This window comes from Dromiciops gliroides, chromosome 5, assembly GCF_019393635.1.
Source record: "Dromiciops gliroides isolate mDroGli1 chromosome 5, mDroGli1.pri, whole genome shotgun sequence".
NCBI classification, from domain to species: domain Eukaryota; kingdom Metazoa; phylum Chordata; class Mammalia; order Microbiotheria; family Microbiotheriidae; genus Dromiciops; species Dromiciops gliroides.
The window spans coordinates 177,457,985-177,477,224 of NC_057865.1; positions in this window are offsets into that span (position 1 = coordinate 177,457,985).

Below are 19,240 nucleotides of genomic sequence, written 5' to 3' on the forward strand. Positions count from 1 at the left end.
AGAATGTCTACAGAAAACAAAACAAACAAGACTCAAGGTTGCAAACTCCAAGACACATAGTGGTTAAATATAACAATTCAATTCAGAAATAAGCAAGTTCTACATCTGATCAGGGAGAAAGACCTTCACATACAAAGGAAAGGTCATTCAAATAACAACAGACCATATCTTTACCCACTGAAAACTTAATATGGAATTAATTCATGTGTCTGAAGAGCAATGGAACTTAGGATGTAGCTCTGGGGTGCCTTACCCTGCAAATAGGATCTTAACCACATATAAAAAAGGTGGATGGTTCAATATAAAGATTTAATGACTTCTTTTAGAAAGAAAACCAGTGGCTAAAGCAATCATTTGCTTCTTAAACACCACAAAGAAACAGGAATAAATGCAGCAGACAAGGCAGCAACAGCAACAAAGTGAACAGCAGAAGATAAGAGACTTCTTCTAAAAAGTACACAACAGGGGGCAGCTAGGTGGGGAAGTGGATAGAACACTGTCCCTGGAGTCAGGAGGACATGAGTTCAAATCTGGCCTCAGACACTTAGCACTTCCTAGCTGTGTGACCTTGGGCAAGTCACTTAACCCTCATTGCCCAACCAAAAAAAAAAAACAAAACAAAACAAACAAACAAAAGTACACAAGGATACAGGTGAAGGCAAAATTATGGTAGAAGCAACAGTGAAGAAGCAGATGGAGCAATATGTACTCAACCTGACAACTCTGGATATAGGTGAGGCAATATTTTTTGTAGGGCTACATTGGACGTATGAAAGTGCATATGAAAGGAGGTTGGAGATAGAAGGGAATGTGTAAAGTGGTGTGTGTGTGTGTGTGTGTGTGTGTGTGTGTATGAATGTATGTATGTATGTAAAGGGCTGGCAATGAGGTATAAGTGATGTCAGAAAGTGAAAAGTACAGGTGAGTGGGTGAGGAGGAAAGGCAGAGATTAAAATGGGAAGGGGAAAGAAGTATACTTTAGATCAGAGGTGGCAGTGGGGTTCTACTGATGAATGCTCTTATGGATGAAGATAGTCTATGAAAGGAAATAAGTACCTTATATTGTGGAAGAAATGGGAGATTTTGGTACTTGAAAACTCTACTTTTGTTACATTGGGAAGGGAGTTAAAACTCTTAGTGGCAACTGGCACCTGGTGGGGGAGAGTATGGACACAAGTTAAATATTTTGAGACAAATGTGGGGAAAAGGTAACTAGAAGAGGTTGTAGATCAGTAAGGCACTGCATAATTGGGGGTATTGTAGGGGAGGAGCCCTACCTATTATGAGGCAGTTTCCTTTATGACACCTGGAATAATTGACACTGAATAGTTGACATTGTAAACATAGAAAAGGGGAAACCAAGGAACAAGACTTAAAAGGCAGTGGCAGAAAGAACCTAGAAGAGAGAGCCTAGAATGGCTGTATTTGAAAATTTGATTGTATGATAAATACAGAGAAAAAAGAGAGACTAGATAACTATGGAGTTGTGAATCAGATAACATATCTAGAATAGGTAGAAAAAAAGAGACTGGATAATAGAGAACCTGAGAAAACACTTTTTGAAAAGAAGCACAATATAGATTGGATAAGAAAACAAAACCCTACAAGCTGTTGATTACAAGAAACATGCTTTAAAAACAAAGACACACACAAATCAAATAAAACGGAGGGATAGAAAATTTTAAAGTACATCAAGTGAATCCAAAGAAGGCAGGAGTTACAAGCCACGTAGCTAGTGGGAAATGGTGAGAAACACTTTTTTGAGCCCCATCTTCAAACAGAAGCCCTAGTGCTCATGAACCTATCCTTGTCTAATCAGAGTTGCAGAGGACACTGATGAGATGTGAGTACCAGGCAGATTAAATCTTATAGCATAATGTGATATTCCAATGAATTCCAAATAAGTCCAAAAGTAGTATAGCTGGCACAAAATGGGTGGAAAAAAGATGTTTTATCTCCTCTTTAAATTGAGGCCCTGGAGCCAATGGACTCTTATTTTGAGATGGGAGAAGCAAGAGCATGAGAGTAAAGTTGAACTAGAAATTCAAAAAAAGGAATAATGAGTCATACTATGTATTTAGTATTTGACCAAGATTCCCCACTTTTTGGACCTAACATTTCAAGTGAAGTGTTAAAGAATATGCAGTTTGGAAGGGACCTCAGAATTCATCTAATCAAATCTATAATTGAATAAGAATCTCCTTTATTACATCCCAATAAAGTAGTTGCCTTTTCCCTCACAGAAAGCTACCAGTGAAGGGGGAAGCTATTTTCTTCTGAAACAGCCTATTCTTTTTTTGAATAGCTCTAAATGTTGGGAAGTTTATCTTTATATGCAGGTCAAATCTACTTCTATGCAACTTAGGCTCAGATCTTCTATTTCTACTTTCCCAGGGACGAGCAGAACAAATCTAACCATTCCCCCAATGGATAGCCATCATGCCCTCCTTAAGCATTCTCTTCTTCATGCTAAATACCTCCAGTTCCATCAGCTGATCCTTACATGATATGATCATCAGCCCTTTCACCATTGTAGTCAGTCTAGCCTAGATATGCCACAGTTTATCAATATACACATCAGAAATCTGTAGTAGAGTTAACATAATTTTGAGATAATTAATTCAGAGGGGAAGATTACAAAAGCATCAATGAATGAATGAATAAAAATAGTTAATACTTTATTATATTGGGGCAGCTAGGTGGTGCAGTGGATAGAGCACTGGCCCTGGAGTCAGGAGGACCTGAGTTCAAATCCGGTCTCAGACACTTAACACTTACTAGCTGTGTGACCTTGGGCAAGTCACTTAACCCCAATTGCCTCACCAAAAAAAAAATACTTTATTATATGTCAAACACTGTGCTAAGCACAGTCTTTGCAACCACAAAATGTGTTGTTATGACTACTTTGGTGCATGCTAGATCTTTTGTTTCTCTCTGTCTCTCTCTCTATGTCTCTGTCTCTGTCTCTCTGTCTCTATCTCTCTCTCTCCCTCCCTCCCTCATTCCCTCCCTTTCTCTTTCCCTTTCTCTCCCTCTCTCTGTCCTCCTCAGGACACATGCCTCATGGTAGGATCACTGGATCAAAGGATAGGAGGAGTTCATTCACATTTCTTGCATAATTAAAAATTCATATCCAGTAGTGATGGACTAACCCTTTCAGATGTTGCTTTAAAAAGTTGCCAAAACCTTATGCAACTTCTAGCATTCCTCTTTTGATTGCTAAGATGAGAAAATAACCCATCAATACTACAGTAAGGAAAAGAAAGGCAAGCAAACAGGGACAGGGGGAAAGGAAATAACAAAACAGAGAAAAGGGAGTCTCAGTCCTACACTAGAATTCCCTCTGTGAAGTTACTAACTGGGATGACAGTGATGTTACAAATGAAAATTGTCCTAGTGTTGCTTATCAGGGACTGTCTGAACTGCTGGGAAATGACCATTTTGATAACATAGAAAGAAGTTGTCAGTAAGCAGGCTTGCATTGTACAAGGAAAGTAAATAAAGGTGGAAGGACTTAAACCATGTGGTCCTGGAAGTCAGGAGATCTTACTAGGTAAGCTTGGACAAGTCCCTTAACTTCCCTGTACCTAGATTTAGTTAAGTAAAAATGAAATAGTGGGGGGCGGCTAGGTGGCGCAGTGGATAAAGCACCGGCCCTGAATTCAGGAGTACCTGAGTTCAAATCCGGTCTCAGATACTTGACACTTACTAGCTGTGTGACCCTGGGCAAGTCACTTTACCCCCATTGCCCCGCAAAAACAAAAAAAAAAACAAAAATGAAATAGTGGATGAGATAATTGCCAATGCCCCTTACAGTTGTATAATTCTGTTCATAATAAGGTAAAAGACATAGGATTATACAGAAAGAGATATGGTGTTTTCTTTTCTTCTTGCTCCAAATATTGATATTGCTACTCAGATTTATTCTTTGTTCTTGAAGAGAACTCAATGCCATGGCTTGCAGTGAGGGATTTAAGTGAGGGAGCAAGGTCACCAAACTCACTCTCTCTTCCAGAGCCATCTGGAACCAGAGGCAAAATATACATGAAGATGACTGGAGATGGCCCTGGATGTTTAAGGCAATTGGGGGGTAAGTGATTTGCCCAGGGTCACACAGCTAGTAAGTGTCTAAGGTGAGATTTGAACACATTTCCTCCTAACTTCAGGGCAGGTGCTCTACCCACTGCACCACCTAGATACCCCTGCTATTTAAGGAGATCTTACATAAAGAGGAAGTCAGATAGTTGATGAATAATTAAGGCATTAGAACAAAATACTCCAGCTAGAGCTCTTGTCAGACTTCATGAAAGAATACATACGTATCTCCCCCCAAATAGTAGTTTCTTCTTCTACTTCTTTCCTTCCTTCCTTCCTTCCTTCCTTCCTTCCTTCCTTCCTTCCTTCCTTCCTTCCTTCCTTCCTTCCTTCCTTCCTTCCTTTCTTTCTTTCTTTCTTTCTCTCTCTTTCTTTCTTCTTCTTCTCCTCCTTATTATTATTATTATTATAAAAACAACAATAAGAAGCTCTATTTTCCAACTTCTTCACAATTTTACCAGGACCTATCTGGTCCTTTTTCTTCCCTTCCTTAGTGTTCTGTCCCTACCAACATCAGAATTCTGAGAGTGATATCAGCAAAGGCTTTGGCATTGTCTTCCCTATTGCCCAATCTCCCACACACTTGTTAAAAATTAGAAGTGAGGTAAGCTCCAGAGAGGGAATAAGAGATAGCAATTGATGGTATGTGTGAGGGAGCTTGTTCAAGGCCTAAGCGAATAGATAGGGCAGAGGTATAATCCTAAATTACTGATGGTTTTTAACATTCACTCTTGTTCATCATTTCTGGTGCTTAGCCCTCTATCCCAGGGGGTGATTTTTTTTGCTATTAAACGTTTGGGAACTCAGAAGAGATTTTAATAATATTTTGACAATTTCCCATCTCTGAGCTAACCCTTCTGACTTGTATGGTGGTGACTTCTAAACCACCAGGTGACTGCTTTAAGTAAAACTTTGGCTCAATTTTGTCTGCATCTCTTCACCTTCTTACCATTATAAAACATGGACAGGGATGACTAGTTGATTTGAATACCCCACTATTGAATATGTCTCAGAGAAAGTGATGGTCTTGGGTGACAGTTCTGAGACAGCCTGAATCCCAATCTGTTGCCAATTTTATTTGTGGCCTTAGATAAATCACAGACGCTCCCTGCTTGTGTTCTACCAGCTGTAAAATTGAAATAATAATACCAGCCTCACAGGGGTCTTTTGAGGATTCATTCATTCATGTTAGTAAAATTCATTGAAAACGTTAAGTGCTAAGTAGTATTATGCCTAATTAATTAGGTCCTCATCTCCCTGATGTGGGTTATGGTATCTGCCTAGTCATTAATAATATATGCTTGAAGCTTTGCTGATTTCCTATTTCATACCTCTCCTAATGGGTACACAAGCAATCCATGAGAATCCTTGTAGTTAAAACACACACAGCTGCCGGTGGTCTACCACTCTCACATTTATTCAATTCCCAAATGATACAAAATTGGAAGGTGTTGAAAGCATCAGTTAAGACAGAGAAATACTACAAAGGAACCTAGGGAGATCAGCTATAAAATCAGGAAATAAAATTTAGACTAAATTTTATTCCAGAGGGAGACCTAATCCCACCATCTCAAAAATCATTAAGTGAGAGCAAAATGATAATATAATAATTATTATTATAACAGTATTACTCCTCCTACTACTACTACTTCTACTGCTACTGCTGCTGCTACTATTACTACTACTACTACTACTATGAATATACTTTAAAAGCCCAAAGATGACAATGGAGAGCAAATTGAACTTGACATCAGATTAACATTATGCTAATGATGGCATAATAGTATTTAAACTAAAGCTATTGCACTACAGGTGAACAAAGTAATACTATATAAAAAATACTTTTGACACTATAGTTATAATAGAATATTAGAGTTGGAAGGGACATTAAAGGTCATCTAATGCAAATCCTACCTGAAGTATGTATATCCTCTATAATACTATGTTATAAGGAACTCATTACCACATGATGTAGCCCATTCCATTTTTGGACAACCAATTCAATTGCTAAAATGTGCTTCCTTATATGACCCTGAAATCTGTCTTCCCATATTTTTCTTTAACTTACCTGCCCCACATATCAAGGAAAGTTATAAACATAGTCCTGGCAAAGGAAGCCATATCATGGAGGAGATGACAAGATGACAAGATGTCAACATCAGAACTGTCTGCTGTCCTCTACTCTGGAAACAAGAAAAGAATAAACACAAACATACTACTGAACAGAGCAAGGTTCCAGAAAGCTTATAATTAAATTAGGCTATTCCTTTTGCGTTTCAGGCAGCCCCTGTGCTGCATCCTGGAACTACTTGTGGAACTTATAAAGGTTCTGCCTTTGGAGTTGCAAAGAACAAGCGGAATTACCCCTTTTCTACATAACATCCTTACCTACAATTGGAGACAGTCACAGTGTCTCCTTAACTGTTTTCATCCCTAGGTTAAACATTTAATTTTTTTAGCCATTCCACATAGATGTTTTCTAGACCCATTCACCATATTGTTCACCATTCTCTGAATCTACTTTAGTTTGTCAATGACCTTCTTAAAATGGAGGGCCCACAAGATTCCAGACATCATGCTTTAGGACAAGGCTTCTTAACTAGAACTAATTCCATGAACTTGGTTTTTTAAAGTCTTTTCCTAATTGTATTTCAATATATTTACTTTTCCTTTGTAATCCTATGAATTTAAGAATATTATTTTGAGAAAGAGTGTTCATTAGATTTCACCAGACTGCCTGAGGGGCCTATGATACAAAGTCCAAAAATTAAGTCAATAATGAAAAAAAATGTTAAGAACATCTGCTTTAAGATGTCAAAGTAATTTAATTATATTATCTCAGGGGCAGCTAGGTGGCACAGTGGATAGAGCACCAGCCTTGGATTCCAGAGTACCTGAGTTCAAATCCAGCCTCAGACACTTGACACTTACTAGCTGTCTGACTCTGGACAAGTCACTTAACCCTCATATATATATATAATCTCATTTGATTCTTGCAGCAACTATAGGAGATGGGGCTCTGTCCAGTATAGACTGCAATAGGACACTGGGAAAATGATGAATAGTTGAATGCCTTAACAAAGTCACAGAAGGGAATCTAATGATGAAGCCTTATTTACAATGCTATTTATAATTTGAAACAGAGATTTAGTTCCCCTCAGATCTGAAGGTCTTGGGTCAGTTGGCTTCTTTTTTTTTTTATTATGTTAGACTGTCTCTGAGTAGGAATCCCTTGGCATGGACTAGCTACAATTTGCACCGTCATCTCATCTAATGTATTTTCCTTAAAGCTAAGTTAGGTAGGGGTACATCTGTATAGGAAGGAAAATACACAGCTGGCACAATAACACATTACATTAGTCACGTGCAATTTCCCTGAATGAAAGGGCACATCATATGACCTTGTCTCTTACTATTATTTAATCCCTCCTCTCTATAAAAGGATATTGGGGCTCATTCTTCACTCTAGTGACTTAGGAAGTTGGCAAGTTTTATTAGCTTTATTTATACTGACTTAATACTTATCGAGCACCACAATGTACTAAGTAGTGCTTTATTTTATGGAAAGGGACATTTCAGCATAGTGACCCTGAGACAGCATCTTGCCCTACTGTCACCAATTCATTTGCCAGGAAAATAATGAAGGCTTTTAATTTCCCATTTTCATTGTTCTTTCTCCAACATTATAGTTCATAAGAGACATAGTTTCTCTGTTTGCCTGGAAAGTGTACTTTCTTGGGAAAAGATAAGCAAAGTCTTTCTCTGCCATTTTCTAAGTTTTCCTTTATACCAGAAGAAAAATTCTAATTAATCAGTCATCAAGTGTATATTGAACACCTGCTATGTGCCTAGCACTTAATAACAAAGAAGCAGAAGACATGGTCTCTGTCCTTAAGGAGATTACAGCATCCTCACTATTGATTTCATCAAAAGCCTGTATATCTATAGGCTGTGAAAAAAACGCAAAAAATAACTAAGCTATGTGCAGTTTTTACTCAATATATAGATAATGGTAGGGGTTGAGGGTTGTAGTAATAACCATGTGATGCGAATAACCAATGTTTAATAAGAGAATATTTATTTACAAATTATAAAGTAGTTAACAGAAAGATAAAACTTAAACTTGAATATTAAATCAAATAGCTATTGGATGGCAGGATATGGGGTAAAGAGCAGTAGACATTTTTTTAGGTTTGTATTTTATTTTTTTTCTTCTGAACTTGACAAACACCATAAACATTTCTATATACAAAGAACATATCAAAAGGATTTTATATGAAACCCACAAACCTTTTACCACATACAGCTCAGTTTTTTTAGAAAAAATCATATAGCAATTTAACATGTTATTTTATCCTTCTTATCTATGTCACCCTTGGAACTTTCTTCTTTTATCTTTTGTACATTAAGTCTTTCTTTCTTTCTTTCTTTCTTTCTTTCTTTCTTTCTTTCTTTCTTTCTTTCTTCTTTCTTTCCTTCCTTCCTTCCCTTCTTTCTTTCTTTCTTTCCTTTCTTCCTTCCTTCCTTCCTTCTTGTTGATATTCACTAATATCCTCTTCCTCTTTCCCCAAGTCCCCTTTCATCTCCTAAAATCCCTCTCTTAATACAAACCAATAAAGTCAAGCAAAACAAATCCAAATATTGGCTATCTCTGAAAATGTATGTCTCATTCATGTCTCCAGGCCTTGCTGGACCTTTTCAGTATCTCTTTATATTCTTTCACCACAGGTTCTACATACACTAACTTTTCTTCTCAAAGTTCCTACAGGATTCTTATATCCTTCTATGTACCACTGAGCTGAGTGAAGGAGTCAATAGGTGATTCTCCATTTATCTTTCTACCAGTTAATGGTGTGTTTATAGATTGCATTAGGGTGTTTGTGAGAGATTAGTTCCTAGCCCACCACCATCTTCCTACAAGCTCCATAAGAATCTTTTTTAAACTTTCACTATGTATTCTGGTTCTAATAGATCTGAGTAGCTTTTGTTCATGATTTCTTGAAATACAGTGTGCAGGCTTCCCCCACCCCAACTATGACTTTCAGATAAGTTGATAATTCTTAAATGATCTCTCCTTAACCTATTTCCAGGTAAGTTGTTTTTGATAGTAGATAACTTATATTCCCACCTCTTTTTAATCTTTTGATAACATTTTAATATTTCTTATTGTCTCATGGAGTCATTGCTTTCTATTTGGTCCCCTCTAATTTTTAGAATTTAATTATTGGTTAAGGTTAGCCACCATCTTTTAAAAACTATTATTTTTCCCCTCCCTGGCTCTTGTTTCCTGTAAAATGGCATTGTGTATCTCTTGCTTCATTTCTTCTGGATGTTTTGTGACTTTTCTCTGAGACTTTACTTTGATTTTTTTGGTCAAGGTATAATTATTATTTTCATCTGTGTTTACCTCTTGGAATATAATATTTTTTCATTGTGTTCAGCATTTTCTTCAGCTTACTCATATCTCCAGCCTCATTTTCTGGGCTGGTAAACTTTGTCCTTAGGTCATTCTGCTGTCTTCCATACTTTTGGAAGGTGTGGGCAGGTCTTGCTTCATCATGGATGCATTGTATGGGATTAGACTCCAACTGTTGCAGAAATTCAATCTCCTGTGTTTTGACCTTAGCTCCCTTTCTGTCTCCTCTTGCACAGTTCTGAACCTAGAATTGGCTCTGTCCAAGACAGGCATCAGCCAAATGTTGATTATTGTTTGGTAGCAGGCATCCTGCAACATCCCCACCCTCATCTTGTTTTTGCTTTCCAGGTGCTATCCTGCTGTGCCTCTTGATATGACTCTGGAGTTGGCTGCCTGGATGTTGGAATGTCTGAGGGCTACATTTCTGGTGTCTAGGTGCTATACTGACTGATTATTGCCAATATTGCATGGGCACTTGTCATTTGCTGCACCTCATAGAGAACTGCCTGGATGTGGTGCTATCTTAGCCAGGATTGTATTGTACTTCCTGAGCCATGGTGCCACAGAGCTGTCTGAATCTGAACAAAATGGTACATAGGTGCTTTACTATCTGTTTTGTGTCCTGAGTATCAGTCTCACCCTTTCTCCTGCTTTGGGACTCTGTGTTTTGCCCTGCACTGACTTGTTTCCCCTCAGAACTCCTAGAGGTTCCTGGTCATCTTTTGGGGTGCTTCTGTACTGATTGGAGGCACTTATAATAAACAAGCAAAGCTGGTGCATTCTTAGAACTTTACTAGGATGTTTGTGGGATATATAGACTCTCCTAAGTTCTGTCATTGTCCCACAATTGAGTAGCTACATCTTTGAACAAAAGTGAATGAGGTAGGGTTTGATCTCAGGTCTTACTGATGCCAGGTCCAACTTTTTATCTACTGTACCACCAATCTGTATAACCCAAGATCTAGCATACTATCTGGCTTAATTAATGCTTTACCTAGCAAAGGTATTAGGATAGGAATTGAGAGAGGAGACATAGGAAGTGAATAGAGAGAGGATAGTGGGGATCTCAGATGAGGAATCTTCTTCCATCAATACAATTAAACAGAGTCTTAGAGAGGTTGCTAGAATGCCAGAGATGTCTATAGTCCTACAACCCAGTATGTTAGACCTGGGACTTGAACTCAGATCTCCTTGTCTCAGAGGCCAGCTTTCTATCCACTATGCTGCTCTGTGTAAGTATAAGTATCTTCATTATATAGATGTGGAATCCGATGCCAGTAGTAGTTCACAAAATTTATTTTTCATTTCATGTTTTTCAGGTTTATTTTTACATTATATTACTTTATAGATGAGATAAGCCAAATTCTTCCTCTTCAAACTTACCCTTACTCCTATACTTCCTCTTCTTCTCAAGGAGTATATTTAACATAATGCTATATAAGGTATCCATTATTCCTTTCTAAAGATAATATAATAACTACTATACTTAGTATTTCTTTATCCATTCATTCATTCATTTACTTATTTATTTGTTTGTTTATTTATTTATTTATTTATTTTTTGCAGGGCAATGAAGGTTAAGTAACTTTCCCAGGGTCACACATCTAGTAAGTGTCAAGTGTCTGAGGCTGGATTTGACCTCAGATCCTCCTGAATCCAGGGCTGGTGCTTTATCCACTGTGCCACCTAGCTGCCTCCTGAGCCTTAGTATTTTACTCTTTTCTTTGGTTGGGAAATATATGAATCATTTATTTATTTTGATTCCACAAACCTTGAAGGGCAATCTAGTCCAATGTCCTCATTAGATTAGAAACTTCTCCATTATATTTTAAACTCCTTTAGGGCAGGGACTTTATTTTTACTTGCATTTGTATCCTTGGTGCTTAACACAGTGCCTGGCACAAAGTAGGTGCTTAATAAATGTTTATTGACTGACTGACCCATGTTTTACAGATATTTTAGTGAAAATAGCAAAGAGTATAGAATTAAGTAAGGAGACAGCATGTCATCATTCTCTGGGATAGCTTTCAGTCTCACTAAGCCCCTACATAGACTGTTGCCTACATTCAGGCTGTGTCCTCAGGAGCTGTGGTTTTTAATCTACTGTTTAGAATTATATGACTAGAAGCACAACTTCAGATATTACCTGAACAATTCTTTATCTGCTACAACAAAAAATAAGGGATGCGACTAGAAGATGTCTCATTCTTTGGGGGATAGCTCAGCTGGAAGATAAAAACTGAACTTATTTAGTGGAAGAGATTTCTTTATGTTATTGACTTCATGTGTCTACTTTGAAAAAAACCCAAAACATCAATACTATAACAACAAACAAAATAAGGAATAAATCCTCAGCTGATAGCAAGGCAAAACCAAAAGAATCAACAAAGCAAATAAGATTCTTTTGTTCTGTGTTCCTCTTCAGACTTGTATGAATTGCATCAACTTTGGCTTTATTTTGGTTCCTTCTATGAAAGAAATATGACTGCAGTCAATTGTACACTTAATTTTTGGTTCTGTTGGTTTTACTTTAAATCATCTTATAAAGGCCTATCCATATTCTCTTTTGTATTTGATTGTTATAATTTTTATAGGCCCAAAATCCATTAAATCAATATACATGAATAGGTCCATGATATCTCATTACTGTGTATATTTTCTCCAATTATGCAAATCATAAGTCATTCATGCCTGCCCAACCTTTGAAAATCTCATCCATGCCTTTCAATAAATCCCTTCAATGAATGACTTTCAATAAATAAAATAAATCACAGAGGTTCCACCTACTCTGGTGGGGGCCTTCTTCTAGAACATTTGATAATGCATAGATACTAATGGACTATAATAGCTACCCTTTCATTATCCTATGGTCTCAGTATTTAACTGTTCAGTCTTTTCTCCAGCCATACATGTCTCTGATGATAGCTTATACACCACTTCTCCTGTACATCACCTCATTTGCAATGCGTTCTTTCCTGCTTATGCCCACCACTGAAGCATTGGGTAACTTTTTAAACTTTAATTCTTTGGAGACTGTGATTAAATCTGAATGCTCTAACTCAGTGCAGTTATGACTTCCTTTACACTCTCTTAGTATCATGTGTATAAAAGTTGAGAAGTCAGATGGTGGGGTATTATAGGGTTCACATTTAGAAAATAATAAGTGGTAAAAGGACAGAAAGGCAAGGGATACAATGGTCAAAATAGTGAAGATTCTTTATAATTATTCATTTTCATAGTCATTCATATCCTCAATTTATTCAGTCATTTTCCAACTGTTGGACATATAGTTTGTTTCCTTTTTTTTGTTTTTTACAAACAGAACAGGAACAAGGACCACATGAATATCTTTGTCCAAATAGGCTTCTCTCTCCTCCTTATGTTACTTTTTAGGTATACCGTCCTAGCAAGAGAATTTCTGAATCAAAAGGTATTCTTTTTGGCTCACTGAATATTGCCATATTACTTTCCAAAATGTACATAGTGCTTTACATTCCTGCTAATAATTTATGAGTGCCTGTTTCTCTGAAGCCCCATAAACACTGAACTTTATTTTTTAAAAATATTTTTACCAGGTTTTGGTAGCTATTATTAACTAATCTTCAGGACATTCTCCCTCATTCTCAATGAGTTCAAGTGCCTGGCACATAGTATTTCTCTTTATCCCATCTCCTCTCATTTTAGGGGACTTTAACATAAATGTAGATGTTTCCTTCAGTACTCTATTTTCCAAGATCCTCCATCTATTCAACTCCTACGACCTGCTCTTCTACTCTACCTTAGCAACACAAAAGTATGCTCATAACTTTCATCTTTCCATCACCCACAAATAGTCCATTTCCATGTTCAAGGACTCTGAATTTCCTTTATCCAAACATAATCCTATATCCCTCTCTTTTCCCTTTTTTCACCCTCTAAGCTGACTCTTCGTTATTACAGTGACCTACAAGCTCTTCATCCTTCAGTATTACCCCCAGGACATTATCCCCATTCTGACAACCCTTGTCTCTCTTCCCTCATATTGATTCCTTGCTGAAAACATCCAATTCTACAATATCCTTCCTGTCCATAACCCTTGTCCCCTTTTCCTAACATTAATCATTCTTTTCCAAACTACAACTCTGGATTAGTTCTAGCATCCATTCCTGTCCTCTTCACTCACATGATCCAGAAAGGAACTGGAGATAATGACAAAATCATGATGACTGGATCAGGTACAACTTTGTGCTAGCTAATATCAATTGGGCCCTTACTACAACAAACCAATCCCAATATTCCTCAATGATTTTCCTATCCCACTTACCATAGCAGTTGTTTTAGACTTTTTCTTCTCTCCTTAAGCCTCCCATATGTCTATTTCCCCCTTTCTCCCTCTCTGCTGAGGATCTTACTTCATACTTAAAAAAATAAGGCCATTTGAAAAGAGCTCCCACTTTTATACTTTTCCTTACCTCAAATCTCTCTGACATTATCCCTCACTATCCAACCCCTCATGCTTATCTCTAATGCTGAGATAGCCTCTCTATTTACAAGGCCAAGTTGTTATTTCATGCCCACAACATTCCATCTTGTCTCCATGCCTTAGTGTTGTCTGTTCCCCATGCCTGGATTTCTCTCTCACCTCAACTTTTAGAATCCTGGGTTTCCTTTAAGATTCTGCTCAAGTGCTACCAGGAGGACTCATGGTTCCCATTCCTTCCCCCCTCCTCACCCCATCAGAGATGATAGTGCTAAATCCTCTCTTACTGCTTATCAATTCTGTATTTATCTTGGGGGTTTTGTCTAAATATAATGCCCCTCCATTTGGAATGTAAGTTCCTTTATAAAATTGTGTTTTCTTTTGTTTTTTGCTTTTTTTAATTGTATCCTACTCAGAGGAGTTCTATGAGGTATACTCTAAACACCTTTTTTGCCATGCAGCCAATCTGTTTTTTCAACAATTTGTATTTAATCCACTTCCAGTGTATTTTGAAAAAAAATTTTATCAAATGCTAATCTTTTTTTGAGGATTTTAATTTTTATTTATAATTTTCCCCAAGTTACATGTAAAAAAAAAAAACAATTTTTTTCACAATGATTTTTTTTGGGGGTGAGGCAATTAGGGTTAAGTGACTTGCACAGGGTCACACAGCTAGTATGTGTCAAGTGTCTGAGGCCGGATTTGAAATCAGGTCCTCCTGAATCCAGGGCCAGTGCGTTATCCACTGCTCCACCTAGCTCCCCCCCACAAGGATTTTTTTAAAACTTTGTGCTCCAAATTTTCTTCTTCCCTCCATCCTCAACCCTCCCTAAGAAATCAAGCAATTCAATATAAGTGATCCATGTGCAGTCATGCAAAACATCTTCACATTAGTCAGGTTGTGAAAGAAAATCGACAAAATAACTTTAGAAAGAGGAACTAACAAATAAAGTTATATGTCAATCTGCATTCAGAGTCCTTTCTCTGTTGATAGTTTGCATTTTTCAAATGTCCTTTTTTTATTTTATCATACATCCTTCTGATAGAATCCTGCTCATCATTTATTGCACTGTTACTGTGTTTACTTCATTACCCTCCATCCTTTTCCCTCCCCTTGATATTAATTTCTTTTCTATCTTCTTTCACCTTATCCTCAAAAGTGTTTTGCTTTTTGCTGCCCCGTCCCCCAATCCTCCCTCTCTTCTTTAACCTCTCCCCCCTTATCTCCTTCCCCTCCCACTTTCCCTCTGGGCAAAATATATTACTATATCCACTTGAGTGTGTAAGTTATTCCCTCTGAGCCAGTTCCGATGAGAGCAAGGCTTACTCCCCTGTGCCTTCCCCATCATCCCTCCACTCCGTAAGCTTTTTCTTGTTTGTTTGTTTTTTAATGTGAGCTACTTTACCACCTTCCACCTTTCCTTTCCCCTTTCTTTCAGTGTATTCCTCTTGCCCCTTAACTTTATTTTAAAGATGTCATCATGGGTCACCTAGGTGGCACAGTGGACAAAGTACCAGCCCTGGACCCAGGAGGTCCTGAGCCCAAATCCGGCTCCAGACATAAGCCATCCCACCCCACTGCTCCACCAAAAAACAAAGATAGACAAAAAATAAATGCTTTACCGATTATCATCCCTTCATATTCAATTCACACCTGTGCACTCTAAGTATATTCCTTTCAGTTGCCCTAATACTGAGAAAGTTCTTATGAGTTCAAAAGTATTATCTTACCATGTAGGAATGTACACAATTTAAACTTTTAATATCCCTCATGATTTCTTTTACCTGTTTACCTTTTTATGCTTCTTTAGGTTCTTGTATTTGAAAAACAAATTTTCTATTCAGTTCAGTTCTTTTCATCACTAATGACTGAAAGCGCTCTTTTTCATTTTTGAAGTCCCATTTTTTTCTCAGTTTTGCTGGTGTGGTAAAATTTATTTGTGGTAAAGATTAATATTCCCATTTTTAGCTAACTCATTTGGGAGGGGCCATACCTGGCCCACCCCAGGGTTACAAAGGCAGCTTTTTGAAGGACTTCTCCTTTTGGGGGAGGGGAGATCAAATGCTCCTGGAAGGGAGGCGGGCTACTTCTGGTATGTGAGCTCACTCTTGTTCTTACTGCTTGGGCCATTGAGGTGGCACGTGCTGGTTCTTGGTCTGGTGGGCTGTTTAGGCTTGGGTGGGTTAATGATGGAAAACCCTAAATTCCATTGAACTAGCTTAATTGGAAATCAGTCTGGGGTTGCATAGATTAAGTTTAAAGTTAATAATATTCATCTGTATTTCCATTTTCCTATTTCCTTATCTTTGATTTTTATTAGTTTCACCTTTGTTTAATTAATTCCCAAGTAATAAAATCTGATCCTTTTGTGAACTAAAGCTTAGAGCCTCCTTTCTTATTGACCTGGGATAAATATCTAAAAATGGGCTGTTCAGAGGGGAGGGTTAAACCTTAAAGGTCCCTCATATTTCCAGGACCCCAATATTAAGATGAGTCACCCAAATAGCACTCAGTATATCAAATTTTGGCCCTCGCACTGGGTAGGTGATTTTGGCTTGTAGTCCCAATTCCTTTCCCCTCCAGAATATCATATTCCATGACCTCTGGTCCTTTAATATAGAAGTTGCTAGATCTGTAGCTGTATCCTGACTGTAGCTAGATCCTGACTGTAGCTCCACCTTACTTGAATTGTTTCTTTTTGTCTGCTTGCAATATTTTCTCCTTGACCTGGGATCTCTGGATTTGGATATAATATTTTTGGAAGTTTTCCTTTTTGGATCTCTTTCTGGAGGTGATCTGTGGATTCTTTTAATTTCTATTTTACCTTCTGTTTCTAGACTATCAGGACAATTTTCTCTGACAATTTCTTGGAAAATGATGTGTAAGCTCTTTTTTTAATCATGGTTTTCAGGTAGTCCAATGATTTTCAAATTATCTCTCCTGGATCTATTTTCCAGGTCAGATGTTTTTCCAAGGAGATATTTCATATTGCCCTCTATTTTTTCATTCATTTTGATTTGCTTTATTGTGTATTGACCTCTCACAAAGTCATTAGTTTCTATTTGCTCTATCCTAATTCTTAAACAATGATTTTCTTCAGATTCTTTATATACCTCCTTTTCCATTTGGTAAATTTGGCTTTTCAAGCTGTGGACTTTTTTTTCATGACCCTCCTGGATCACTCTCATTTTTCTTTCCATTTTTTCCACTACCCCTCTAACTTTTCTCTCTACCTCTCTTACTTTGTCATCAAAGTTCATTTTGAGAGCTTCCATGGCCTTAGACCAATTCATATTTTTCTTGTAAGCTTTGGATGTAGGAGCTTTGACTTTGTTATTACCTTCTTCTGAGGATATATTTTGATCTACCTTGTCACCAGAGAAACTTTTGATGGTCTGCTGCTTTCTTTGCCTGATCATCTTGAACACCTATTTCTTGGCTTTCAACTCCTTCTTAATGTGTAGCCCTGCTTTCAGGATGCACTGACCCAAGCTATAGGGGCTACTGGGGGTATGATTAGGCTCATTCTCAGCCTGACTGGCCTGTAGGTAACCACGGCCCACTTTCTCTTTGACCCAGAAGAAGAAGTCCAATTGAAATCTGATTCTCTATGCTCAGAAGCTTGCTGTGCCTGTGCCTCTCTCCCACTGGGCCACTGCCATTTGAGTCTGCTTGCTGGTTCAGAATATGGGTGCTCTGCACCACCTCCAGCAGAGACAGCAGCTATTTCCTCCTAGCCAGCTGCTGAACCCTCTCACCAGTCCATGAGCCAAGTTTCAGAAGTAGCTGCTGAACATTCTGAGGCTCTGGAAGTGTGGCCTACCTGGGGCTGGATCTGCACTGCACGCTGAGCTCCTCTCTCACTATGAACAGCAGATGGTCCCAGTTGTTCAATTAAGCTGTTTTTGGATGGAAAATAGTCTCACTCTGTTCTTTTGTAGGTTATGCTGCTCCAGGAATTGTCTTGTGGCATTATTTTTGGAGGTATATTTGTTGGGAGCTCAGGAGAGATCACACCTTTTCCTCTGCCATCTTGGTTCTGCCACCCTCCCCAATGCTAATCTTTTTAAATTCATCAGGTTCTTCGGGTTCTCTTCTTCTGTTGTATGATACTTTCTAGTATTGTTCCAGATGAATAGTTTGTCATAATTATTGCTTTATAGAACATTTTAACATTTGGAAGTCCTAGTCCCATTTTTGCTGATTTTCTTTTTCATAGTTCCTCTGGCTGTTTTACTCCACATGCCTAAATCTAAGCATTATACACTGAAATTATTTCATAGATATAACTGTCTACTGTTATTGTTCAAATTATTTAAAAACAATTCTAATTTCTATTAAAAATGTAGAAGTATCCCATAGTTTTCCCAATTATATTTCCTGGTTAAACTATTTTGAGTTGGGAGAACAGAGCTTTGCTCCTGTCCCCAATTTCTGGTGTCTCCATTTTTTACCTTGCCATCCTTAGGATTTATAGAATTCCATTGGTCTCACACTTGATAGTATCATGATGGTTCTGCATCTTTCCCCCTCTTTACCAACCATATTTCCTGCCTGTTACCTCTTCCTACACCTACTTCTTCCCAGGGGTTACTTAGTGCAAATATCCTCTGGCAAGATAGACTATTTTTTCCTCCATCTTACCCCCAAATGAATATACCCCTGGTGCCAGAACTGTTAATAATAACTTTGCTTTAATGTTCCTAGGTGGGGAAAGCTTCAAGTTGTAGAGAGGGTTCTAAGATTCTGATTGAAACTTCCTCTATTGGTAGTGAGGGAATGAAAGGAAGACATAGTTGCAACTGAGAAGGCCCTGGACACTTGTGGGGTAAACCATAGTTTAAGGAAGCCAACACCAAGAAACAGAAATATAGGTCATGTAGCTGAAAGGACCAAAAGCATGAAAAGCTTCTGATAGAGTAGGAGGATAAAAATCAGGATAACATAAGGAGGTGGAGACTAGAGGGAAGTCTTGTCCATGTTTCAGGCTTCAGTGGTTCAGTAGCTGGATAAATAACATGAATCCACATAGATGATGAGTTATCTCAATTTGGAACACTCAGTTGTTTCGAGAGAAATTCATATTTATATATCTGGCTTTGTGCCAATGACCCCCATCCTCTAGTTTCCTATGAAGAACTTTCAACCAGAGAACTGCTAACTCCATTCAATTTTAAGACAATGTCTGACTTTTAGCATCAGTAGCAGACACCAGTCAGAAAGTTCTCTATCATATCCAACTCTCATTCTGTCCTTAAAAGAAGATAAC